Source organism: Sus scrofa, chromosome 3 (assembly GCF_054392235.1).
Source record: "Sus scrofa isolate SSC_HxYL_T2T_F1_AM1 chromosome 3, Sscrofa_HxYL_maternal_Yorkshire_Landrace_v2.0, whole genome shotgun sequence".
Taxonomy (NCBI): domain Eukaryota; kingdom Metazoa; phylum Chordata; class Mammalia; order Artiodactyla; family Suidae; genus Sus; species Sus scrofa.
Window position 1 is genome coordinate 128,638,834 of NC_139385.1, and position 27,895 is coordinate 128,666,728.

Genomic DNA, 27,895 nt, shown 5'->3' on the forward strand with positions numbered 1-27,895 from the left:
AACTTTATAATTCCCAGATGTTTGATATGATATTAACTAATTCCCTTTAACTCCAAAGTCGCATATGAAACACTTACAAAACTCAAAGCATTTGTCTCTGCTTAGAAGATGGACGGGGAGACCTAACTCAGGAATCTCACTCTATAGATTTTGATGTGGGTTTCCACCTCCTTCCAGAATATTATGGGAAAAGAGAACCAGGATATGTGTTTGTTTTCTTTTGAATCTGGTTGTCTAAGAACAAAAGCAATCTAAAGTCATGGATTCGGATATTTTCTGCTGCCTATTCTGCTCACATAATCCCCCTGGGCCATGTGGGCCATGTTCCCATGGCAGGTCAGAAGTGTTGGCTGAACTGACAAAACCAGTTAGAGAAGGAGAACATCTAAAGCGAAGAGATGGGCAAGTAGTCTCCCTCCTGTCCACTTTCATGTACGTGTCCTGTGACAGGGTGATGCAAACTTGACCAAGGGGGAAAGGTTGATAGACATTTCCATGTGTGTTTTACACTCGATCTTGTGCTGACACAGCCTTGCAGCTCTCTCATGTCCAGTGATAGTGATCAAGACCTTCTCTAAAAGTGCTGGAGTGACTAGGGATCAAACCACTCGGCCGTGAATGTGCCCTCACAGACTCATGCTGATGGGGCCTGGCCTCCAGGTCAGAAGCTCTTCAAAGCAACACTGACTCCATTCCATTTGCTGACAGCTCCAAGGAGTCCCAGCTGTGCCTGTGATTGATTTTACACAACATGGCTCTCCAGCCACATTCATTTCAGCCAGAAGCTGAAGTCCTTGTTCACCATGGCTGTGTTAAATCCTCAGCACCACAGAAGATGCTGTCTGAATGCAGGAAATAAGTGGAATTTTTGAATTAAAGTTATTCCGCAAAATGGGATGCTTATGAGGACCATCTCTGAAATCATAAAAACTAGATAACCCGTCATTGATGAGTTTGCCTTAGGCCATTTCTCTGAGATGTCACAATCTCGCAAACAAACCAGTCCCAGGTAAAGCAAGTGAGATGGCATTGATCTATGTGTAAAATTTCCTCCTGCTCCCTTTCATGGAAGCTGTGACGTAGCATCTGCAACAATCTGGCAGACTTTTGTTTATGGGTAATACATGTATCTGTGTTGAATATTCAGTTTTTCCAAACAGTAAGTGTTGTTTATTTTCTCCATAGTAAGCATGTAAGAGGATTTTTTTAGCTTTATTGAGGCAAAATTGACATATAAAATTGTAAGATATTTAAAGAGTACATTGTGAAGGCTTGATATTCATATACATTGTAAAAAGATTCCTCCCACCTGGTAAATTAGCAAATCAATCACCTTACATATTTATCTTTCTCTTTTTTTGGTGAGGATATTTAAGTTTGACTCTTAAAATTTCAGTTATACAATATGGTATTATCAGCTGTAGTCTCCATGTAATGCATTATATATTCAGAACTTATTCATCTTATAGCTAAAATCTGTACCCTTTACCAGCTTCTCCATAATTCCTTCCCCTACAACCCCTATCAGCCTTTTTTGTTGTTGTTGTTACTGTTTCTATGAGTTTGGATTTTTATTTACGATTTCATGCATTATTTGTTTTTTCTCTGACTGGTTTATTTTACTTAGTATAATATCCTCGAGGTCCATCCATGAATGTTGTCACAAGTAGCAGCAGCTCCTTTCCCATGGCTGAGTAATATTCCATTTCATATGTATGTGTGTACATGTGTATAATATGTACTATATCTTCTTTATCTGTTTATCCATTATATATATCATATATTCCATATCTTATCCAGTACATATAAATACATGTATCATATAATACATCCATCTTCTTTATCCATTCATCCATTATTAATGGTCACTTAGGTTGTGTTCATATACTGGCTATTGTGCATAGATTGCTGCACTGAATATGGGAGTACAGATAGCTCTTTGATCTCTTGTTTTCATTTCCTTTGGATATTTATCCAGAAGTGAGATTGCTGGATCCTACAGTAGTTCTATTTTTAATTTTTTGAGGAAACTATATTGTTCTCCATAGCAGCTCCTCCAAGAATATTATTTCACTTGTTTCTATTTCAATCAAAACCACTGATAGCCCATTAAAGAAGCAGCATGAAGGGGCTGAGATCTGGGTTTGAGTCCTGCCTCCACTGTTGACTGGCAATGAAATCTGATTCAAATTATTCACTGTCTTTGAATATCAAGTGATTATAATAACAATATGTATTATTTATATTAATTCATATTGTACTGTATATGAAATGAGATACTCATAGGAAAGTGCTTTTTAATACTTTTTGCAACTATATTAAACTCTTATTTATACTTTTAAAAAAACTATTTTGACAGTAGCAGTTTTAGATAAATCACTAGGCTACAAAATACCAGTGGGCATCCTTTGTTCAATATTCAGAACAGAATAATATGTAAATAGAGGCAGGTTGAAGAGATTTGATGTTGATGGACTAGGAAAAATAATCATTTAAGCATTTTTCGGGTGATTGGAGAAGCAGAATTCAAATTATTCTAAGATTTTAAGGTTCCTTAAGAGTTAGGGGTGGGGGTGGAACTCTTACTCTAGCCTCAGCATATAGATTAAGAGCTTTTAGGTCAGCAAAGAGGGAATTCAGGGTTTTTAATTTTTTTTTTAAAGCTGGACATCTAATCTCTTGACAGAACTGTTGCAAGACTGACAACTTTCGCATCTCCATTGCGTTCCAACCAGGTGGCAGTAGTCTTATGGGCAGGGGTCATTTCATCTCTCCTGAAGCAAATAGAACAGTAGAGGGCACAGACAGATGTTTGATAACAGGCTCTTGATTGATTTGCTTGCTTCATTTCAGTTCCATCTCTAAATAGAATGCAAAATGCCATTTGTTGCCTGAAACGGCAATATTAAATATTTTTATGGATGTGGTACCATGTATCTTGTGAAATGAGGGCCAAGTAAATTGCTCTCAGGACACGCTCCTGCGCGGGACAGTGCCTCTGACCTGCTTTGTGTGCTCACATCAGCACAGACCTCATTCTCTGGCACCTACATTTATTAAAGAGGGGAGAAATAACTCTGAGTGCTTCCACCCAAACCTAAAATTGCTGCTTCCCTCCAAAAAACTGTCTAGTATTCCTTATCCCTCTTCTTCTATTAATAATACATTAAACCTCAGTTATAAAAAAAATCAGAAAAAAGAAAAAATGATAATGATTTCTTGACAGATCTTGAATGAAAGGCTTTAGCATGCTTTAACTGAGCTTGACACACCATTTTTAACGTGCAAGTACCTTCTATTTCCCCATCTCTTCATACTTAATTGAGAAGTCCCACTTAGGGATGAAGCAAAGGGTTTAATGAACCTCCTCCCTAAAATCATTAATTCAAAATATCTAATGTTGATTACACATTTCTTGGCGATAAGTATTTTCCCTGGTGATGTCTGCATAGAAATGGGCTGAATAACCATGTTTTGTGAATAGAACCCACACTGTTCAAATTGGAATGTTTTATTAATCACAGTTCTTAAAAGATATTGAACATTGGAGGGGGTAGATCAGAAAATAAATAATACATACTCTTGAAATGGCCCTGAGATGAGTAGCTGTTCTCTTTATAAATATTACAAACCTCACATAATCCCTTAGGTAAAGACACAATATTCAACACACATAATGATGAACAACAACAAAACGGCATTTTAATTTGAACCAGAGTAGCCCTGGTTATAGTTTGCTCATCCATATGATATTCTCTTAGGTCTTATAAATGAGGCTTAAATTAGTAGCCCCCAATAACTGATATTTACATCAAGATGTAACAACCATCCCAAATAGTAATACATTTGGTCACTTTCAGTGACTTAATGCTACAAACTAGAGGAGACAATAGACAAACTAGGAGGGTAACTGTGGGCATCATTTCAGTATCATGGCTGGTACCAAATTTATTCTGGGCATACAGGTGTTTAGAGCTTCCTTAATCATTTACCTACAAAAACAGAACCTGGATTTTGCTGAAATTTGGAAAATACTTTTGATTGCATTTATTCTTGAGTAGGAATTATTGTGGCATACATTAGCACTATAAAACTAATTGCTCTCATTAGCAAAAGTTATCAGTAACTAACTCAGAGCATTTTATTTTCTACAACTGTCGTTAATATTTTTTTTAAGTAAGGAAGAAAAGAAAAAGGAGTCTTCAAGTAGCCTTGTGCATGTCCATTATGATCTCTTGGACCAGAATGATGGCTCGTATTTCTATTTCCCTGACTTTGGGATCCAGCTTCTGAGATCAGGGATTGTAACTGTGGTACCTCAAGTCTCTTGAACCCCATCTTCCCAGCATCTCTGATGTTTCTGGCTGTTATTTTCACACTGCTATCCCACTCTCTTTATAGTTAAGTATTTGTGACATGGTTCAGGCTTGTCTTTTCTAGTAGAATGAGGCAGGAAACTATATCTGATTCATCTGTATATGACCAGTATCTGAGCCTGGGATTGTGTATTTTTATAAGGTCTTTATACAATAGTAGGGTCACAAAAAATAGACAAGTTGATTGGTATTTGAATGACAATTCAATTTAAGGGCAAGACAGCAAAATTAATTTCTCTTTCTTTTAAGGTTTTTGGTTTTGGGTGTTTTTGTTTGTTTGTTTGTTTGTTTTAGTTTTTCCTCTACAAAATCTGAAAATAAAAAACACACATGCTTACATTATGTTTAAGTAGATATGATGCATCATCTATTTCCAGTTCCTGATTCTGTTCAGAATGTAACAATAGCAGATAGCCCTGTAAGATTTCTCTTATAAGAAAGTCACACTTAAGAGAAGACAGATTCTGCTTGATTTTACTAAACATTTTTGAGAATCTCTATGATCGAGTCATGGAGGATGTAAAAATATGTATGATAAAGCATTGTCTTGAAGGTACATTTTTTGAGAAAAGAGATAGAAGTTTATGATAGAGTGAAAAATAAATACAAGATAGAATGAGAAGTTTTAAATAAACCCACAATTCAAGATTGTTACACACCTTGTTGAACACGCAAACTCTTTGGGTATAAGATCTGTTTTTATTTCCTCTTATGTCTCAATTCCCAGCAAGTCTTACAAAGAAAATCATATTATCAGACATTTATCCAAAAAGAAGACTCTAGAAATTTCTCTTCTTTCCTGATATTCTTTGTCGTACTTCTACAAGCTAGTGGCTCATATAGCCAACCTATATGGTAGGCTTAACAGATTTATTTCTGTGTTTCTCTCCTCATTGTGTGACTGGTACCTCAGTGGGAATAACACAAGGAGGTCAAGAGGCAGATGTTCTCTTACAAATTGTTCAGCCTGTTCGAAAGGAACAAGGTGTTTGGCAAGGGAAGAAGTCAATTCAGCAATTTAAGAATACTCTGAATATTTTATATCTTCAAATACTTCATTTTCAAATAAACTGAGAGCTCTACAGAAGTCAAAATCCAGTCATGTATTGAATGAGCGGCTGAAGGGATCAGCACTCTCTGTTGTATGTTAAGGCCAACAACAGCAACAGACATGAAATAATTGCAAAAATGCAATGGACTTTATTTAATTTGCTGGTAAATTTGCATACCTGTCTTGCTCTTTTATCGGGGCAGGGAAACGAGGCCTGTACATTGGAAAGGTGGTGCTGTAAATGCAGTTAGAGGAAGTTGGCAAATGTCACAAAGCGGAGCGATTTTCCCGCAACTGGTCGTGTTTCCATGTGTAGGAAGTGACGTCTTGCACAACCATGTCCAGGCCCTTCATGTTGAGTTCTATAGGAATCAATCGAAATCCTCCTCTCATCACATTTGTGTGTGAGTGTGTGTGATTTAGGAGCCAGAACAGAAGAACTGCCAGGGGTGCCAGGCCACTGGAAACTAGTGAGTTTTACATACAGTAAGTTGAAATTCATGGCATTAATTGACAGCCTAACCCCCCCCCTCCCGTAATTTGCTCTTTTATGAAGTGAGTGCTCACTGGGGATCAGAAAATTTATCCCCAAATCCTTCATTAAACTCTTCTTGGACTTTTCCTAAAGAGTGTGACCTGGTGCATATTCTTAGATGTTTTTGGTATGTGTGTCCTGCTTAACACAATAAGAGGCCTGGGCAAACCACTCTCTTCCCCACCTCACAAAGCTCTTGTGCATCTTCATGCGAAGGTTTCCTCAGAGTCCCCGCAGTGAAGAAGTCAAGGAAGGGAATCTGATCTTGTTTGGATTTGTGAATCCAAGTGTCCAGAGACCTACAAATAAACCCAAGTCTCCGATGACCACTCCACAGTGATCTTGGGCAAATTACGAAGTCTGCTCATCTACAAAATGGTGCCAGCGAGGGGCCGATCTTAGGGGATTGTTGTGAAGATTAAATGAGTAAGTATAGGCCAAGGGCCTGGAACACTCCCTGACAAATTCATAACATCCAATATCTCTAATCATGCTGCTGACACAATTTACTGGGGACCCCAGTATGGAGCTGGTTGGAGAAACACTATATTATTATAAGAATGGTGACAGAAAAACCCCTGAATCCTTGGTGACCAGGAGCTTGATGGGCTCTTTCCTAACCCCTCCTTCAGTAAGCCTCTTCTCCAGAGTTATTCATTTAAATGGGAAGTGGTGAACCCGTCTTCTCCCTCAAACTTTCTCGACCACTCCAGGCCATACCGGTCCCTGATGCAGGTCATCTGAAAGCACAGCTCACCATTCCATCTCTGCGTCAAGCCCCGCTCTCCCACCTAGACTGTGAGATCCACCAGTGCTTGGTGTTTTACATAACTTGAAATTCCTTACTTTTGAGGCTTGCACATGCAGGGTAGATTTAGGCTTGCTCAGGCAGTACCTGGTGGGAAGTATATGTGTATGTGTGAGGTGGTGCTCTTTTGAGGAGCATATTACCTCTCCTTATCAGTCTGGGCACCAGAATTCAATGATAATTGCCTGTTGTATCCTCCTTGTCCTAAAACCTATATTTAGCAGTCTCTGAAGGGATGCTTAGAACTGTATATAAAGGCAATAAAGATTAAGCAACAATGGCTAAACCCAGTTTATAGAAATAGCGCTGTGTGGTTTTCTAACTTAAGCATAATTATGTATTTAGCAAACTATAAATTGACTTTGGAAGTGCACTCAGATATTTCTTTCATTGCTAAGGAAGGCATGGCAGAGGCTTTCAAATTTCTTTATTCTATTCTATTTTTCATATTATTTAGGTTTTTTTTTTTAAGTATGTTCTTCTTCCTTCTGACAAAATCTTATGCAGAGAACCAAGTACATAAACAAAAGTGAGAGGGAGAAAAGAGTGTATGCAGGAGGGGGAGGGATAGAAAGCCGTTCCATGAGGGAGCATTGGGGGTGGCCCTAAGGCTACTCAGTTCTTTCCTCAGCACTCCCTGGGCACCTACCACAGATATTTAGGACTGGTGGGAACAACTGATTAAAGACAGCAAGATGTGGAATGAGACAGGTTGCAGTTCAAGACTTGGTTCTACCACTTACATGCAAGAAATTGATGTGAGGGGAGTGTTTTATCATGAGCCACGAGATAAAGCTCATAAGAGTTAATGTATTATCTTCAAGAGTTATAAGATTTAACTTCTTTATGGCCACACCCAAGGCATATAGAAGTTCCCAGGCTCAGGATCAAATCCGAGCCTCACTTGTGACCTTTTGCCACAGCTGCGACAACACTGGATCCTTAACCCACTGTGCTGAGCCAGGGATCAAACCTATGCCTCCATAGCAACCCAAGCTGATGCAGTCAGATTCTTAACCCACTGTTTCACAGCAGAAATTCCAAGAGTTGTGAGAATTAACAAATATGTGGTCCAAGATAGAACATGTCCTTCTATAGGGTAGACATTATTATTCTTTTCTGTGTTTCCTGTCACTGGGTGCCTTGTGCCAGCCCATGTTGAGATAGCTGCTTCTGATGTAACAGATCAGAACATGTGTAATGTGTTGGTTTCAGGCCCTGCTGGAGAAGACAGAGACAGGCCCATCACCATTTGTATTTGATGCTTATTGTTCCCAGTGCCCTACCTGCTTTACTATAGGAAGTGCAGACAGTCAAGACTCAAAAATTCTCTGAAGCGAAGATGTACAGTCTGGTCGTTATTCAAGGCTCTTATTTAAGTCCCACATCCTGAGGGTGCTGCCAAAGTAGAGGTGAAGTTCTTACCTATGCTCAGTCATCTGTTTTCTTTTTTTCACTCTCACATCTCTGGGAAAATACTCCTAAGCTGATGATGCAAAGATAGTAAAAATGGACCTTGAAGAGAAAACTTCCACTACCCAGATGAAGGGAAGCAATGGTTTTTATTACTGGTAGCTAGGGTCCCACAAAAGAGTTGCCTAATTAGAAGAATTACAGTGATTACTGACGATCCCAGGTAGTCCAGGAACTTCTGGCCATGCTGAATGACACCCAAGCAGGTCAGAATTTTGCATTCAGCATCATTTCTGCCTCTAGACATTTGCATGTGTTGCTGATTTCAGGAAGCGAAGAGAACAGTGTACTTTGTGCTATAATGGGAATCAGAGCAAAGTCCTTTGTAGTCCAAAGCACAGCTCTTTCAAATCAAAACTACAATGAGGTAGTACCTCACACCAGTCAGAAAAATTTCTGCAGATAATAAATTCTAGAGAGGGTATGGGAAAAAAAAGGGAATCCTCTTACCCTGTTGGTGAGAATGTAAATTGGTTGCAGCCCCTATGGAGAACGTATGGAGGTTCCCAACAAAAACAAAAATAGAGTTTCCATATGATCCAGCAATCCCACTCCTGAGCATGTATCTGGACAAAACTATAATTCAAAAAGACACATGCACCTCAATGTTCATTGAAGCACTATTTACAAAACCAAGACACGGGAGCAAACTAAGCGTCCATCAGCAGATGAATGAATATGGAACATGTGGTGGAATATTACTAAGTCATAAAAAGAAATGGAGGAATGCCATTTGCAGCACATGAATAGACCTAGACATTATGCTAAATGAAGTCAGCTGGAAGAAGACAAATATATGGTATCACTTATATGCAGAATCTTAAATGATACAAGGAACTTATTTATAAAACAGAAGCAGACTCATAGACATAGAAAAATAGAAAATGGTCTTATACGTACCAAAGAGGAAGGAGGGTAGGGATAAATTAGGATATTAGGATTAACAGACACCATACTAGTATATATAAAATAAACAACAAGGTCCTACTGTAGAGCACAGGGAGCTCTATGTGATATCCTGTAGTAACCTATGATAGAAAAAAGTCTGAAAAAGTATATATACATCTATAACAATCACTTTGCTGTACATGATACTAACACAATATTGAAAATCAACTACACTTCAATTTAAAAAATTTAAAGGGACATGGCACAGCTCTTTCGATGGCCACATCTCCTTCTTGCTGTGTACACACAAGCAGCTGCAGAAATCTGAATGAGTTGTAGCACAAGGTGATATGCTGGAAAAAATCACTATTACGATATGGACCATACCATTTTTTGATAGTTTTCATAAATGGGGCACATGCATAGTTTTTATGCTCATTATTGTAGAATACATAAGCCTTGAGCAGGATACACATCAAAACTCATTTAGGACTTATTAATGGATGAACCATTTTATCTATGACTCCTTAGTGGGCATTGCCTGAAACTAGAAATGCTTCAAGTCAGGTCCCCTTCCCACTTTCACAAGTGGTTAGCTGGAAAGGAATTTGAGGTGTCCTACTGCGTTTGCCCTTTCCCCTATGTCATTTTAAACTCCTAAATGGAAGTTTTCCACCTTTGGACCTGTTTGCAACCCTGAGGCTCTGCCAGGGTGAAAAGAGAGGGAGATTAGCTCAGAGTTCTCCCTCAACAGCCCAGAGCAGTCTGCAGAGGTGAAAGAATGGACAGGAAGCCATCCTGTGCCTAGTGGTCCATTCTATTTCCACTGGTCCCTTCTCTTCTGACTGCAATTTTCACCTCACCCAGGTGTGAAAACCTTTCCTGGGGAGAAGAAGATGCAAGCCTCTCTATCAGCAGCTGGTTGAAGTCACTGCCCTCCTTGTTACTGAGGAAGTGGGCCTGTGGCTTGGCCTCAGATTTTGCTCAGACACTTGAACTATTCATACTCTATTAGACACACATGAAGGAAGGAAATTGGACTTTCTCAGGTCGCAGATGTATCAGCAGGGATGTATGGCTGAAAATTAATTCCCTGACACAGACTGATGAAGCCAGCAGTTTCCTGAAATTCTGAGATTTTTTAAAACTATTTTTTACAGCACATGATCTCAATGTTATATATTTTCCCTAGTTCAAAATGCTATTGATATTTTGAGAGTGTGACCTGGAATCCTCCATTTTCATAAACAACATTTTCATCAATTAGTCAAAATGTCAAGAAAGTGGACAGTGTTTCTAGTAATGAAAATACTGTAATGAAGTCTACATATCTTGTAATGCTACAGAATGCCATTTAACTGTAAAGCTTTGGGTGAATTAACACACTCTTGAATCTAGAGTTCAGTTACAACTAAAGAACTAAAGACCCCTTTTCTTAGTGTTTTTGTCTCTGAATTTCACTTTTTTACATGTGATCTTTCTTTTTCTTCCTTTCTTATGCAAGTTAAACTAGGCGTTGCTCATCACTCAAAGATTCATTCATGATGCATCGGTGGATGTTATTTTTAAGCTATCTGCTTATTTTAAAATCCAATATTATATTTTTCTTTTCACTTTTTTAAAATTTAATTTACTACACTCAAGTCTCCTATAAAATCTCTGGATATTAAATTTTACATGTCACTTATCCATGGATCCAAGAGTAAGTCCTTTTATTTTTCTGATCCCTTGTCCTCTTACTTGAAGCAGCAGATGATTCATCTCACATGGTTGTTTTGATGAATGCATGGCTGATGGATGTTAGAGAACTTCAAAACCTATGAAATATCATACAGATTTGTAAGACAGTTGCTATTACCGTATGATTATACAAACTCATATTGTACTTTGTAGCAGAAGAAATAATCTAATCAAGATGATTAAAATCTATAACAGGAACAGCATCCAGAGGATGCTCAATATATTGACTGAAAGATAAGACTGAAGGATGTAATGAGAGCTGGCAGGACTCTCTTGACTTTGCATCAAAGCCAAATAATTGGGATCTTTCTATGCTACAAACACCTGACATCAGAGAACACTTTAAGAAACCGAGAACCATGCTGAAGAAAAAAGGCAGAAACAAAGACTCATCAAGAAACAGAGGTTAGAAACATCCCTCAAATACATCCAAGAACAGCTTCTCCTCAGATCCAGCAACAGCCCCCACCAGGGCTGAGTTCAGAGATGAAAAGCAGTAGTCATTTTTGTACTTTAACTACTGAGTGATATTGGAGATATGAGATTTGTGGTCACTTATCAGTCAAATCTCTGCATCTCCTCGGGTTTTAAGCAAATCACTTTATAGAGTGATTCTTGAAAGGGATTTGAGTAGACTAGACATTCTTTTTTTAATTTTTTTCCCCACTGTACAGTTAGACATTCTTACTATAAACATATGAAGAACCTCGCTGTACCCCAGTGAATGGCTTTTTGGTACTGAGTTTGGTGTGTGCCTGTGTATTTCCTTCTGGAAAACCAAAGCCAGTGTAAACAGACACTAATGCTTCTGAAGGCAATTCTCTCTACAACTTTATTTCTTTTGTTTAAGATAAAATCTGGGATACGAATTAAACAGGCTGTACTTTTGGAAAAGATGACAGGTGATTTACATTGGGTTTATGATGGATGGGATCAGTATAAAAAGTGTAAGAGAAGTGCCAATGATAAAGAAGAGAGGAAGCAGCTACACCATCCTGACTTTAGGTTGTGTTTTTTCTGAGCCAGGAATAAACACAGGGAGAACCACTAGGAAAGGGAGGTGAGTGGTTGCAGTGGATTCCTAAGAAGTCATTTTTTTTTTCCAAATAAAAACGTACTTATTTGTTAGAATATAGAGACTTGATGTGCAATGGCCATTGAAGGCTTTTAGTCCCTGACCTCTTCAAGCTTCAACAGGCATTTATCTTGGTCTTTGTGCTGGTAGGACGTTGAAGGGAGGAGGTTCAATGTTCTTGGCTGTTCTGGAAGTTCTCAAAGGCATCTAGGCAACTTCTTGATTTTCATTCTCTATCTCTGTCCAATTTGTTAATATAAGAATAGGTATAATACATAATAATTCAATGCTATATCTAAACTTGAAGCTTTCTTGAATCTGTGTATCTCTGCTTTGTGCTAGGCATGACGCATCATACTCAAAGATGTCTGCTATACCAGTATAAGAATAAATCCTGCATCCTGAGCTTGAGGAATTAATGTTATGCTGAGATATAAGGTAAAAATGAACAAGAAAATGCTGCAGTATTTATTACAGATGTAGCACACTATAAATTAACTAAAAGTTAGTAGGTCTAAGTGTCAGATTCGTGGGTGGAGACCTCAGTTGAGTGTTTATCAAATACTTTTCCTGCCTCTTTCTGAACACTTAGGACACCTGGATGAGTCCACCTTTGCTTGCTTCTAAAGCTTTAAAGAAGGATTGGACAAACAGGAAAATAAAAATATAGACTGGAAGGTGGGCCATTATTTTTATTATGGGAGAATTGAAAATGAGTTAAAGTTAACTCTAGTGTGAAAAAACAGCCTGAATGCAACATTTTAATCCTAATACCATTGCTTTCCTGAATGAAAGGTCCAAATTTCCCAGCATCTCTGTACAATTCCATATGTAAAATTGGGAAAGAGATGGATTGAGTCAGCTTGATTTGGTAAGTGACTTGGTTTTCTCTCCAAGTCTTTTGGAAATCTCATTCTTGTGGGTCGAGACCCTCAGAAATCCTCCTTCTTCTGTCCTCTATTATTGAAATGACATCTTGTTCACAGAGTGAGCACTGGAAAAAAAAATATTTTGGAAATCTCACTCCTCTGCTTGACATACCAACAAAATACTCTTCAGTACGTTTTCTCAGAGAAGTGATAAATTATTCTTGGTTTGTAGTGGAAAGACTTCTTTGGAGAGTAGTTGGAATTTGAAAAGAAATCTAAACACAGATTAGGAATTTTATGGGGGAGACAGTAGAGAGAGGAAATTCCTCTTGTAGAGAATGTGTCTTATGCTAGGGACAGTGTGTATTTTTTGAGAGCCTAGCATTTATTGATGAAAAAGTGTGCAGTGAATCCTGGAATCTAGGCATCATCCACACTCTGGAAAGATTTAAATGCTAAGATGTGTGGAAAATCCAGTAGATGGTGGGAGAGTCCTAGAGGCTTTGCTGGAAATAGCAATGCAGTTGAAGTTTATTGGAGCAAAATTAGTATGGCTGTCATAGGTGAATTATCTAGAATAAGGCAAGTAAGTTTTAAAGAAATCAATTAATGAGCTATAAAAAGAGTCAGGGCAAGATATAATAAAAGTGTGAATTAATTCATGGCCATGGGCAGGTAGGGGAGTGGGCAAAAGAGATCCAAATCGTGAAAGTAGAATTCTGTGTGAGTTGATGTATACAACTTAAAATATAGTGAATGGCTCTGATAAATATAAGGTAAATCTGATGGGGGAGGGTGGGGTGTAGGGCTCCAAGAATATGTGTCTAGTTGATTAGGAACATGAGAGTGCCATTACTGGAAACTAGATAATCAGGAGGAGAGGGTGGTTGTTCCAGAGGATGGAAGCATAAGCTGCTGGGAGATCTAGAGGTTTTAGGCACAGAGTGTATTGTTTGTAAAGCCACATTTTAGAAGGTTAGATTCAATGGGAGTAAAAGGATGGATTGAAGGGGGGTGTTTTGAATAGCAGTCAGTTGATCATTAGAAGCTTCAAATGGCCATGGCACAATGGTGGGATACATAGTACGGAAATAGTGGGACATCGCAGCAAACGATGATTTGTGACTTCATAACTAAAGGGACTCTGTGTCTAGTGAGTGGTCATGCACATCGATGTTTAAGGAGAGGAATTTTCAGGGGCATAGAGCCTACATAATTTAAATACAGACATCGGTTTTCAACAAAAAGAGCAGTCCTTACTAATCCTTTTGGGAGCACTGACACAGCCACAGGAAAGGAGGGGAGAACTCCAGGTATTTTCACTGAGGGCCCCCCATAGTCAAAGGATAAAGACAAGAAAGACACACATTGATAAAGAAATTTTAATAACTGGAAGGAGAGGATAACACTTTTCAGCTTACAGAACTTGAGTACAATTACCTGACATCTATTTTTTAAGAAAGGGAAGGAAATTTAATTGAATGCACAGTTAGACATCTATCAAAATGAATTTTCTTTAAAAACCTCCTATAACAATATCCCATTTCTTTCTCAGCATAATGATTTCTTACCAACAAAGCCTGTCAGTGTTTCCTAGAAGCAATATTGAAGTGACTTCTTGCTGGAAATTCAGCAAATGAACTTTTTTTGCTCCCAGAATCTCTCTCCTCATTAGGCTAGTTAGAGATTTGCCCGGGGCTCCCAGGCCTTCTTCTCTCTGACGGATGCTAAGTGTAGAGGAGCTAATGGACACTTTAACTGTTAGGGGGCTTTCAATTCAATCCCTTGCAGCCTGGCAGCTCCTTCCAAGGCCTTTCAGAAGCACTGCAATCATATGCACAAATATGACGGTTAAATATGAGCTGGAAGGGAAATAGTTTTTATTTTTTTTCCTCATGACTAAAGGAAAAATTTGTTCAATATAGGGAGTAATTCTGGAAGGTTTCCAACAGGCTAGGACCCTCACACCTTAATAGGTCCCTTGCAGCAGACCTGTTTCTATATCAATTTGCCCCTTATAAGGAGAAAAGGGAGAAGGAAGCCTTTTCTCTAGTACTGGCTCTACTGATACAGCCTCATCCTATGAGCCATAATGGCATATATAGTTTTCTTGAAATTATCATCTAATAGCAATTGCTAATAGAATAAAGCAGCCTTAAAATAGCTTGGATGTATTTTCAAGTAAAGAAAAAATGGTAAGTACCCTGTGAACATGAAACATGTCTCCATGTAAATGTGTATTACCTGAGAATAGGTACAATCAGCAGTTTTCCCAATTACTTTAACTTTCTTTGATTTTCCCCTTCCGCCTCTGTTTGTCTTACCCTAATGCCAGTACCGACACGTTGGTCAGTGGTTATTCTCTATTGTATCCTCATCTTGCTGGAAGATCTTTTTATCGATCATTTCTTCCCCTTCTCAGTTTTCTCCCAACAAGCTTGGCACGGAGGCTCTTATTTTACAATTCTTGATTGCATTCTTAGTCTACAGGTTAAATTTGGTTTGGGGGATGTTGGCTTGATGTTTCAGATGGTTGAGATCCAATAATCCACAAATGTCTAGACATTCAAATGAGGTCAGGAAAAAAAAATCTATTCTCTGAAATTTATTTAGCAATTCCAGACATTGATTTGGAGAATGTGTCTTCCACAGGCAATTGAAAGAGAAATTCTTTCTGGTTCTAAATATGAATCAAAATGGCAAGACCCAGACTGCCCTATCTTTATAAATGTAAGCTCTTTTTGAAATCTATAAAGATGCTCCTGTGACTTTCTCTGGTGCTGAAGTGGCAAGGCACAATTTATCCAAAATGACTGCCATTGCTAGGAGTCAAGAGCTGAATACAAAGAGACACTGCCTTGCCAAGGCACTGGAGCTCAAACTTCAATACTGATGGCGGCTTTGTCTCCAGAGTGTTACCTCATGAATTCTTCAAGTCTACTGACTATTTTATTTCCTTGGCAAAAGTATATTTTGTATGGTGACTATAGGGCTTGATGGTATAAGGTCCAGCTCCTGTGCCTCCCAAGACTGCAAAAACTAAGGACTTTTGAATTTGTGGCAGTCTGTATGCTGCTTCTCTGGCAATAGCATCTCATTGTTAACTCTGATGGCATGACCTAACCTAACTATAATGTGACATATACTAGAAGAAGTAATGTGACAGAGTGGGTCAAGCAGGTGACGTTGAACTTGAAAAAGATGACACCTCATCTGAAACCAATCCTGCTTTCAGCAAAGATACTACCTCAAAGGGTGCCTCATTTTGTCCACATCCTTCAAGCTTTCGGATGAGGGTCATAGAAAGGCCACATCTGTTATGACTACAGACGTAAGCCACATTCGAGCCATGACAAAAGGCAATCTTGGAGAGATGATGTGCTCCAGAAATCAGTCAGAGGAGGTGTAATTAGGCAGTGATCATGAAGATGAGCTGTCTATATCCTGCATCATTGGAACTCCAAGACTGGCATCTGTAAGACAGCAGTCAAGTTGTTCCTCAAGTACATCAGGTGGAATGCATGATATTGAGAAAGCATTAATCAGTACCATTAAGACTTCATTGCAGAGTTGCACAACTTGGTCCAAGTTCATTTCCTCCTCTAATTAACAGAGTTCATATATTTATTCCATGTATCATACAGGGGCCAGTCAGAAATATAGAAACCATTCTAAGAATTTCAAAGAGAAGGAAATCCAGTGTGTAAACACAGTTAAATGTTGGAAAGGGTTGTAGGGAAATACTGGGAATCGGGGTGCTGCACAGATATCAGAAATTAGAGGAAGTCAGCTACTCCCCTCCTCCCAGTGCTGGTGAGAATAAGTGAGAAAGTGGATTTAATTCCTCACCCCAACCCACAGATGGAACTGAAGCCGTTTTTTTTTGTTTTGTTTTGTTTTGTTTTTTTCATTCTTTATCTGCTACTTCTGCTGCTAGAAACCAGCCTCAACATTCAACTGACAAGGAGTCCAGCAAATGTAGTTTCTAGTCTTCCAACCCTTCAAATACAGAGCAGATGATAGGATGGGGGTGGGGAGTAGAGTGGGATGCAGATGTGGATGGGGCTTAGGACAAAAAACCAATGTTTGGCACATCATACTTTAGTTATTGTAATTAAAGATGAACAAATCAAGGTTACACACACACACATACACACACATATGTATATTCAGTATTTAAATTAAAGATTGAGTCTAATGACCATGAAAGAGAAGCATACATGTTTAATATGTTACTACAAATCTTCTAAAACACCACATTTCTCTTTTAAGAAATCTTCTAAAACACCACATTTCTCTTTTTTAACATAAAGTAGAGTAAAAACAAATGATGGAAAATTAAAGAATTTACATTTGAGTCTCAAATTCTCTACAGCAAACTTTTTTTTTAACATGGCACAGAAATGCCTCATTATATTGATCATCAGAGAAAATAAGGTGTTACATTTAGCTGTTTTTTCACATAAGCAAAGACTATCTTTTTAATTTATTTTTAATCATTGTAATATTTTAAGAGTAACATTTATTGTTTTCCTGCATACAAAATTAATATCTGATGGAGGAGTTGGATCAAGATTGCAAACTGAGGTTATTTTTCTACTTCCCTTCTTACTGAGAGTTAACTAAAATGACAGAAATACTATTAAGATAAAATAATTTTATATAAACACTAGAACGTAAGAAAGGATTCAAAGGTTAAGCTTTCAGGAAATCCTGGAAGAGAGAGAGGAGTTGGGATAAATTTTCAGAGGATTCAAAACATAGAAAGATGCCTAATACCAATAATAAGAACTCTCCTTTAATACTTGTTTGAGAAAATCCAAGCTTTAAGACCACAAATACAAAACCAGAAGAGGTCCATACGATAATAAAATTACTGAATTTAGATTAGCTGAGCCAGCTGGATGCTTTCAGCTCTTCTATTTATATATTCTGTTTCTTTTTTCCTGTATACTCTGTGTATATATGATTTCATTTTATTGAGAGGGCAACACTGATGCTGAGATTTCTTCTGCTTCTTAATGTAAATATCTTTAAGCTGGATTATCCTTTATAATCTGAGTACAATTTTACATTGTCAAATATTTTCTTATGTACTTATATTCTAATTTAGTCATTCAGTTGAAAGAAATAAATCTGGGTTAATATTTGGTAATACATGGTTGAATAGGGGCATATATTTGACTGAGTCTTTTTAACTTGTCCAACTTCTAAGATCATTGGCTGAAGAGTAGATAGGCACAGTACTTACCAAATTTCCATTGACCTGTAACCCTGATGAAAACTTTTTGCTGCATGGTTTTGTCTGTATGTGTCTTTTTGTTTTGTTTGTTTTAATATACAGAAGGGAACCTAAGGAGCATATATTTAGTTCCTTGCCAGAATTAACATATCTAAATTTACAACTGCCAAAACGCATCACTCTTACAACTCATTAAAGGGCACCCCTTATTTTCAGCCATCAGCTATGATTTTTACTTGGAATTGTAGTCCCAGAAGGGGGCAGTATCCAGGAGTGAAATGACCCTAGGTTCTTCAGAAATTATTTTTCCATGTAGTAGGGGGTGGAAATATACAGTTTGACTACCAGCCTACTGGTTTACAAATTTATCATGTCACAATGAAGGTAAGTGAAAGTATAGAGTCGTTTTCTACCTGGACCACATTCTTGCCTTGAATTGTTTAATGCCATCCTGGGTCTTGGTAGATTTTTAGCCAATAATCTCCTAAATTTCAGGATGTTTGAAATCCAGCATCCCTTGTGCATTTTCACACTAATTTTAATCAAATAGTGCTATTTAGCTACCTTCTTCATTTCAAAGTCCAAGGGAAGATTATCTTCATTCTGAAGGGATAGAATTTTCCCCCCTTGGAGCAGTGTTGCAATTTAAAGCCATTTGTCGATGATCAAACAGCATGTAAAGTGGTGGATCCAGGATTTAATTCAAGTCTGTATGTTACTAAAGGCTATCATCTTTATTTCTTCTTTTTCTAAATTTATTTTCACCAGCATAAATCATTAAGAAGGTGTGATTTAAACTAGGGCTTAAAAGGCAGACATTTTACACTCAGAATGACAGAAGTGGGCCTACCAAAGGGTGAGAAAAGTTGGAGAACAATTCAGAAGCAAGAAATTACACAACATCGAGGAAGACTTTCTGTGGAGTGTAGAATATATGTAGAGTCTTAGTGGCAAATAAGGCGATGATAGTGAAGTATTGCATAAGCTATTATACCATAAACTGAAGAAATTATACCTGCTTCTGTAAGCATCATTAACACTGACTTATTTTTGTATAGCTAGCAATGTATGCTGTATAGCTTGGAGTACAAGAGGGCATAAAAGTGATAAGGTACGTTCAGGCATTTTGGGATTGGAGATGCGTTGTATGTTGGGGAAAATGAAGCTTTATTGAAAGGAATTTTGAAAAACTAGTTAAATACAACATAGAGATTTATATATGAGTAGCTAAAATAATATTCACATTAATATCGTGTTATCCTAAGTAAGAAGTAGGTAAAGTCTTATTTCCAGAGAAAAATCCTAAGTTTAATTTTAGATATGCTTAGAATGAGGACATTATAGGTTACCCTGGAGATGATGTCCAATAGACAATGTAGGTTTAGATCCATCAGATAGCTTAAGGTTGCATTTTTGAGTATTCTAAATATAGGTGATAAAATGTATCCAGGAGAGAGTAACTGCTCAAATATCAATTAGAATGAATTGACTTTCATTGAATTGAAATGAATCAAACAGTGTTATCAAGTAGAATAGAGAAATAGTAGTCAAACAAAATGAAGCCAGGGTAGTGAATTTGCATTGTTAGAACAGGAGAAGCACAGAAGTGTGGCATAGGCTAAGGCAGGGCAAGAGCTGGAAAGAAGACTCTGGAAATGAGAACACAGAGTGGTCAGTATGGTAGCCAGAATTCAAGGAATTGCACAATATGTGAGTGATTCTGCATTTTAGAAAGCCATGTTTATTGAATATCTACTCTAATAAGTACAACAAATACACTAGTGAGAAGCCACTGCATGGATGTTGGTGTTGCAGTTCACAAGGCAGGCAACTCTGCCAGGTGCTAAGGTGCATACTGAAGTGAACCCTAGATACTCTTGTCCTTGAGGGGCTTGCATTTTGCTAAGGGAGATAAAACAAGGGAGAGAGAAGTAAAGTGAAAATGTCCTAGGAGAAAACAAGTTTATCTTTTCCCCAAAGACACTCACATTTTAGTGACATCTGCCACTTCCTCATTAACTCCTGATGAATTAATAAGAGCATAAAATGCACCCCATCTTTGCTAGACTATAAGCTCTATATAGTTAGAGACCAAGCAAGCCTTGTTCATGATGCTTCTTCAGTACCTAGAAGAGAACCTGGCACAAGAGTTCCTCAATAAAACATTAAAAAAAAAATAGATGGATGGATGGGTGACAAGGTGACCCTGACCTCTGCTCACAGGTGAATATACTGCTTTACATTACTACCTTTCTTTGTTCAGTTGTATTTACTCTTTTGCATCTTTCTAGTATTATTTCAATCCTTACCTGAACAACAACAAAACAGGTAATGAAGTACTGAGCATCGTTTCTGTTTGAAATCAGCCACATTGTATCTCTCAGCCTTATGTCCTTGATTTGTTCTTCAATATCATAGCAGAAACCAAGGTACCTTAAAAATGCAATAAAAAGATACTGTTAGATTTTTTTGAAAGATAGAAAAATGTAATTTTCTTCACTTTCTCAAAATGATACATCTTTCGAAAATATTAGACTTTGGACCAACTTCTGATTTCAGAACTAAGGAGTTGCCTTTCAATTACTTCCTACATGAACATAATGTGATTTGATATTGTCACCTGGTTCGAATAAATGGAAAGTTATTTGCAGTTAGTCTGAGAGGTTCTGAAGGACTCTTTTTGGAGAGTTGATCAGATTTTGCTAGACTCTGAAGTCCTTGGGATCCCTGCAACCACCCAAGTACAGCAAATTATTTGAGGAAGAGATGAGAAAACTTGTTCTGATTAAACTGAAACTATTATCTGACTTTCTCAACCTTCAGATGACTTAGGAACAAATGCACTCAGCACATGTCTCTTTCTAAAATGTTTCCCCCCCCCCTTAGTGTTAATATCAGGATGAAAGCACAGGCCTACAATAGATGAAGAAATCTGCGGGTTCTGTAGATACAGGAAATGTGTGATGTAAATCTCAGGAAGCCATTTTATTTCATAGATTTGCAGGTTGATTCTGGATATTGTGTGAGGCTGGGTTCTTCATCTCTATTAAAACCAGTCCGGAAGCATTCTTTTAAATTTTTTTTTAATTTTTTGCTTTTTAGGGCTGCACCCATGGCTTATGGGGGTTCCCAGGCTAGGGGTTGAATTGGAGCTGTTAGTCACCAGTCTATGCCACAGCCACGAAAACGAGGGATCCAAGCCATGTCTGTGACCTGCACCAAGCTCACAGCAATGCTGGTTCTTAACCCACTGAGCGAGGCCAGGGATTGAACCCACGACCTCATGGTTCCTAGCCAGATTTGATTCTGCTGTGCCACAACGAGAACTCCCCAGTCTGGAAGCATTCTGAAACAACATCTTGAAGAAGTAGTACTCCTGCAGAATGGATCACAAAGGCACAGGTATTGATGCACCTTAAAATTATATTGTAAGTTGCATGGCTACGTTTGTATGTACAGTATTTCTTTGGGATACTGATGGGCTTCATTGAGCTCAACATTGGGAATTATTTTTAGGGAAGTCTAGGGAAGTATATGTTAAGGGTCAGAAAACATGATACAGGAGTGACGTGTCAGAATTTTCTTTTTCTTTTTTTTTTAATTGTTATTTCCCCAATACAATTTTTTTCTACTGTACAGCATGGTGACCCAGTTACACATATATGTATACATTCTTTTTTCTCCCATTATTATGCTCCATCATAAGTGGCTAGACATAGTTCTCAGTGCTACACAGCAGGTTCTCATTGCTAATCCATTCCAAAAGCAATAGTTTGCATCTATTAACCCCAAGCTCCCAGTCTATCCCACTCCCTCCCCCTCCCCCTTGGCAACCACACGTCCATTCTCCAAATCCATAATTTTCTTATCTGTAAGTAAAATTTGTGCCATATATTAGATTCCAGATGTAAGTGATATCATATGGTATTTGCCTTTATCTTTCTGACTTACTTCACTCAGGATGAGAGTCTCTAGTTCCATCCATGTTGCTGAAAATGGCTTTATTTTGTTCTTTTGTTATGGCTGAGTAATATTCCATTGTGTATATATACCTCAACTTGCTAATCCAATCATCTCTCCAGGGACATTTGGGTTGTTTCCATGTTTTGGCTATTGTGAATAGAGCTGCAATGAACACGCGGGTGCATGTGTCTTTTTTAAGGGAAGTTTTGTCTGGATATATGCCCAAGAGTGGGATTGCTGGGCCATATATATGGTAGTTCTATGTATAGTTGTCTAAGATACCTCCATACTGTTCTCCATAGTGGTTGTACCAGCTTACATTCCCACCCACAGTGCAGAAGGGTTCTCTTTTCTCCACACCCCCTCCAGCATTTGTTATTTGTGGTCTTATAAATAATGGCCATTCTGACTGGTGTGAGGTGGTATCTCATGGCAGTTTTGATTTGCATTTCTCCAAGAATCAGTGATGTTGAGCATTTTTTTCATGTGCTTGTTGGCCATCTGTAAATCTTCCTTGGAGAAATGTCTATTCATGTCTTTTGATCATTTTTCCATTGGGTTGTTGGCTTTTTTGATGTTGAGTTATATAAGTTGCCATGCTCCTGGGTTGGAAAAATTAATATTGTAAAAATGGCCATACTACCCAAAGAAATCTACAGATTCAATGCAATACATATCAAATTACCCATGACATTTTTCACAGAACTAGAACAAACAATTCAAAAATTTATATGGAACCACAAAAGACCCAGAATTTCCAAAGCAATTCTGAGGAGCAAAAACTGAGCAGGAGGCATAACTCTCCCAGACTTCAGGCAATATTACAAAGCCACAGTCATCAAGACAGTGTGGTACTGGTACCAAAACATACAGAAAGACCAATGGAACAGAATAGAGAACCCAGAAATAAACCCAGACACCTATGTTCAATTAATCTTTGACAAAGAAGGCAAGAACATAAAATGGGAAAAAGACAGTTTTTTCAGCAAGTATTGCTGGGAAAACTAGGCAGTTGCATGCAAATCAATGAAACTAGAACACACCCTCACACCACACACCAAAATAAACTCAAAATGGCTGAAGGACTTAAATATTAGACAAGTCAACATCAAACTCCTGGAAGAGAACATAGGCAAAACATTCTCTGACATCAACCTTACAAATGTTTTCTCAGGTCAGTCTCCCAAAGCAACAGAAATGAAAGCAAAAATAAACCAATGGGACCTCATCAAACTAACAAGCTTTTGCACAGCAAAGGAAACCAAAAAGAATACAGAAAGACAACTTACATAATGGGGGGAAAATAGCTCCAAATGATGCAACTGACAAGGGCTTAATCTCTAAATTATACAATAATTTTATTTTTCTGATAATTTCCCAGGCTGGAGAGGGGAGAGAAAGAATTCATAGAATATGATTATGACTGTGGAAGGCCAGGTGTATTTTAGAAGAATAGAGGAAGGGCTGTGGTACTCTAGTGATGGAGAGAGCATTGGGTTGGAGATCCAACATGGATGAGAAAGCACTGCAGTAGCTACCTGTAATCTCAAAAGAGTGCACAGAAGTACCACATGGGAGGCAGAGGCAGCTGAATGTGTCCATACACAAGGAATTTTCTCTTTACTTTTGACAATAAGGATGGTTTTCTGCTAAGTGGAAATGCTTAGACTTGATCTCTACATATTTAAAAGCTATTTTATGTCCTTGATATGGAAAAGCATTAAGATAAAAGTAATGTTTTAAATTAAATCTGCCATACTTATTGATAACAGCTAACTTTTTTAAAAGTACTTAGTTTATGCCAGGCTCTGTTCCTGTAATATATACATTACTTTAAACCTCAGAACAATTTGATGAGATTGCTAATAATGCCTCTTTTCAGATGAATAAATGAGAGTTGGAAAAGTTAAATAACTTCCCAAGAATACACAGGTAATAAAAGGCAGGTTAGGAAACCAAATCTAGATATTTGGACTCCAGAGTCTGCTGAATCGCTATGCTGCGAATTCTGTTTGTAGTATATCTTTAAATAATAATGAAGATTTTTACAACAAAATAACTTTCAATAGTTTCATATTATTGTTTGATAGGGGTATATCAGAAGACATTTACTCAGTTCTCTTTGGTAAACAGTTGGTTTGTTTTCCATTTTTGAAAAATGCTATCATAAACAAAGCTGCGTGGGTTTTTATCTTTGCAAACATATCCCCAGGAAAAATCAGTTCTTACCAGTGAAACAACTGGATCAAAGGATATGCATAGTTTTAGGATTTTGACATATGGTATAATAAATCCCTCTCCAGAAAGATGTGCCCAGTTTGCACTGCACCATCAGAGATTGAGATGATCAGTATTCCTAAACCTTCACCAGAAGTCATTATTATATTTTCTTTATCTTTGACAGTTTGATAATCATAGTACAACTCAATGTGGTTTTAATTTGAACTTCTGATTGCTAATCAAAAAAATTTGACTATTTTCATACCTGTAATGCTGATTCACATTTCTTTGGTGAATTAAGTGATCCCAGTGTTGTACGATTTACTTGTAATAATATTTTGTAGAGTGCAGTTATCACTCCCTTTGTCATATTTATTGAAAATACTTTCCTAGAGATCTGATTTTATCCTTTTTAGATATAAAAAAAGTTTTTAAAATGTGTAAGCCAAACATATCAATATTTTTCTTTAAATCAGCATTTAGTTTGATCCTTAGAAAGTTTATATATTTTTTCCTCATATTTTGTATTGTTCTTTATCATTTTAATTTAGAAAAAAACTACCTGTGATTTGTTTTGATGAATGATATGAAGGAGACAGATTGCTTTTTGTTTATCCTAAAATAATTAGCCATTTGTCCCAGTTTATCAAGTTACTTTTCAGCCAGATAATTCCATTCATACTATTAACATGACTTATTATACTATTAATATATAATATTAATATATTGGGTAATATTGAATCATACAACTTAATTTATGTATTAATATGAATCAACTCTTGTGATATTTAACTTATTTATGATGATGTGTTTCTGTTTTATTAGAAAATTACTTGTTTTTGGAATTTCTTGATGTCTCAGCAGGTTAAGGATCTGATATTGTCACTGCTATGGCACAGGTTCGATCACTGGTCTGGGAACTTCTGCATGCCAGAGACATGGCCAAAAGAATAAAAAAGGAATGATACAGAACTACTGAAGAAACAAAAGGAAAAAAAAAACAGGTAATAACTGCTATTAGGTTATTAGGTTAGATCCTTTCATCTCTGTTGACTGTAGTTTTTGACATGCATTTATACATCCTGATTTGTAATCTATTTTAAAATTCAGTAACACTAGAAATTTTTCTCTACATAAATATACATTTATAATATCAAATGTAGTGACTACACAGTCTGGCATTAAAAAATGCTGAAGTTTATGCATCCGATCACAGATTATTTTGTATTGAGTTGCTTTTCAGTGCTGCTCATAGCAATAATGTAACAAGCATATATCTACATCTTTGTGAAAGATATGTTTGATGGTAAAAAGATAAAACATAGGTTTTTCTGGGAAGTTCTAACATTCTTCCCCTTCATTCTGCATACATGTGAAAACAAAAATCTTCTCTCTGAAGCATTGTGTTTTGGTCTTTTTTTCATTTTTTAAAATTTTTTTATTGTTATTTCCCCAATACAATTTTTTTTTCTACTGTACAGCATGGTGACCCAGTTACACATACAAGTATACATTCTTTATTCTCCCAATATCATGCTCCGTCTTAGACATAGTTCTCAGTGCTAAATAGCAGGATCTCATTGTTAATTCATTCCAAAGACAATAGTTTGCATCTATTAACCCCAAGCTCCCAATCCATCCCACCCCCCCTCCCCCTTGGCAACCACAAGTCTACAGTTCATTTACAGAGTTGTGTCAATTTGTGCTATACAGCATAGTGACCCAGACACACACACACACACACACACTCTTTTTTTCTCATATTATCTTTCATCATGGTTTCTCCGAAGAGATTGGATATAGTTCCCCATTCTATACAGTAGGACCTCATTGCTTATCCATTTTAAATATAATAGTTGGTATCAACCAACCCCAAGCTGTTTTTTTTTTTAATTCAGTGAATTTTATTACATTTACAGTTGTACAACCATCATCACAACCTAATTTTATAACCTTTCCATCCCAAGCCCCCAGTCCACCCCTCTCTCACCCTCATACTTGTCCCCTTGGTAACCATAAGTTTTTCAAAGTCTGTGAGTCTCTTTCTGTTCTGCAACTAAGTTCAGTTGTATCCTCTGTGTGACTTCACATATAAGTAATAGCATATGATGTTTGTCTCTCACTGTCTGACTAACTGCACTTAATATGGTAATTTCTAGGTTCATCCATGTTGCTGCAAATGCCATTATTTCCTTCTTTTTATGGCTGAGTAACATTCCATTGTATATATGTATCACATCCTCTTTATCCACTCCTCTGTTGCTGGACATTTAGGTTGCTTCCATGTCTTTGTCTTGGCTGGTGCATATAGTGCTTCAGTGAACACTGGGGTATATTTTCAAGTCATGGTTTTCTTAGGCTAGATGCCCAGGGATGGGATTGCTGGATCATATGGTGATTTAATTTTTTAGATTTTTGAGGAATCTCCATACTTTTTTCCATAGTGCTTGCACCAGTTTATATTCCCACCAAAAGCGTAAGAGGATTCCCTTTTCTCCACACCTCCAGAATTTATTGTTTGTAGACTTTTTGATAATGGCCATTCTGGCTGGTGTAAGGTGGTACCTCATAGCAGTTTTGATTTGCATTTCTCTAATAATGAGTGATGTTGAACATCTTTTCTTTTTTTTTAGCCATCTGTTTTATTTGGATAAATTTCTGTTTATATCTTCTGCCCATTTTTTGATGGGGTTGTGGGTTTTTTTGATATTGAGTTACAAGAGGTGTTATGTATTTTGGAGATTAATCACTTGTCACTTGCTTCATTTGCAAATATTATCTCCCATATTGTGGGATGTTTTTCATTTTGTTTATGGTTTCCTTTCTGGTTAAAAACTTTTAAGTTTTATTAGGTCCCATTTGTTTATTTTTGTTTTCATTGTCATTACTTTAAATGGAGGATCTGAGAAGATATTGCTGCAGTTTATGTCAGAGAGTGTTCAGCCTATGTTTTCCTCTAAGAGTTTTATGGTATCCAGTCTTATATTTAGGTATTTAATCCATTTTAGTTTGTTTTTGTGTATGGTGTTAGAGAGTGTTCTAACTTCATTCTTTTACAAGTGGCTGTACAATTTTCCTAGCCCCACTTGTTGAAGAGACTGTCTTTTCTCCATTGTATATTTTTGCCTCCCTTGTCATAGATCAGTTAACCATAGGTGCTTCAGTTTATTTCTGGGGCTTTCCATCCTATTCTATTGATCTATATTTCTGTGTTTGTACAAGTGCTATAGTATTTTGGTGAGTGTAACTGTGTAGTATAGTCTGACGTCAGGGAGCCTGATTCCTCCAGCACCACTTTTCTTTCTCAGGATTGCTTTGGCTATTCAGGGTATTTATTTTGTGTTCCCAAATTTTGAAATGTTTTTTTCTAGTTCTGTGAAAAATGCCATTGGTAATTTGATAGGGATTGCAATGAATCTGTAGATTGCCTTAAGTAGTACAGTCATTTTGGAAATACTGAGTTTTCCAATCCAAGAGTATGGTATATCTTTCCATCTGTTTGTGCCATCTTTGATTTCTTTCGTCAGCATCTTATAGTTTTCAGAGTACAGGTTTTTTGTCTCTTTAGTTAGTTTTATTCCTAGGTATTTTATTCTTTTTGATGCAATGATAAATGGGATGGTTTCCCTAATTTTTCTGGTTTTTCATTGTTAGT

General features: G+C 37.2%; 1 protein-coding gene and 1 long non-coding RNA gene across 2 annotated transcripts in view; one reads left to right on the plus strand and one right to left on the minus strand.

Moving 5' to 3' along the window:
- LOC102165540 (uncharacterized) overlaps positions 1–27,895 on the plus strand; it is a 1,338,477-nt gene that overhangs the window by 1,236,337 nt on the left and 74,245 nt on the right. The window contains exon 13 of the mRNA XM_085019942.1: positions 25,102–25,244. The gene's annotated coding sequence lies outside the window, so the exon portion shown is untranslated. The remainder of the gene's footprint in view (positions 1–25,101; positions 25,245–27,895) is intronic.
- The window catches only part of LOC102159977 (uncharacterized), a 777,987-nt gene continuing 757,302 nt past the window's right edge, over positions 7,211–27,895 (minus strand). The window contains exons 10-11 of the long non-coding RNA XR_014842497.1: positions 20,367–20,490; positions 7,211–10,948 (exon numbers count right to left, since the gene is read on the minus strand). This is a non-coding gene — a long non-coding RNA (uncharacterized LOC102159977). The remainder of the gene's footprint in view (positions 10,949–20,366; positions 20,491–27,895) is intronic.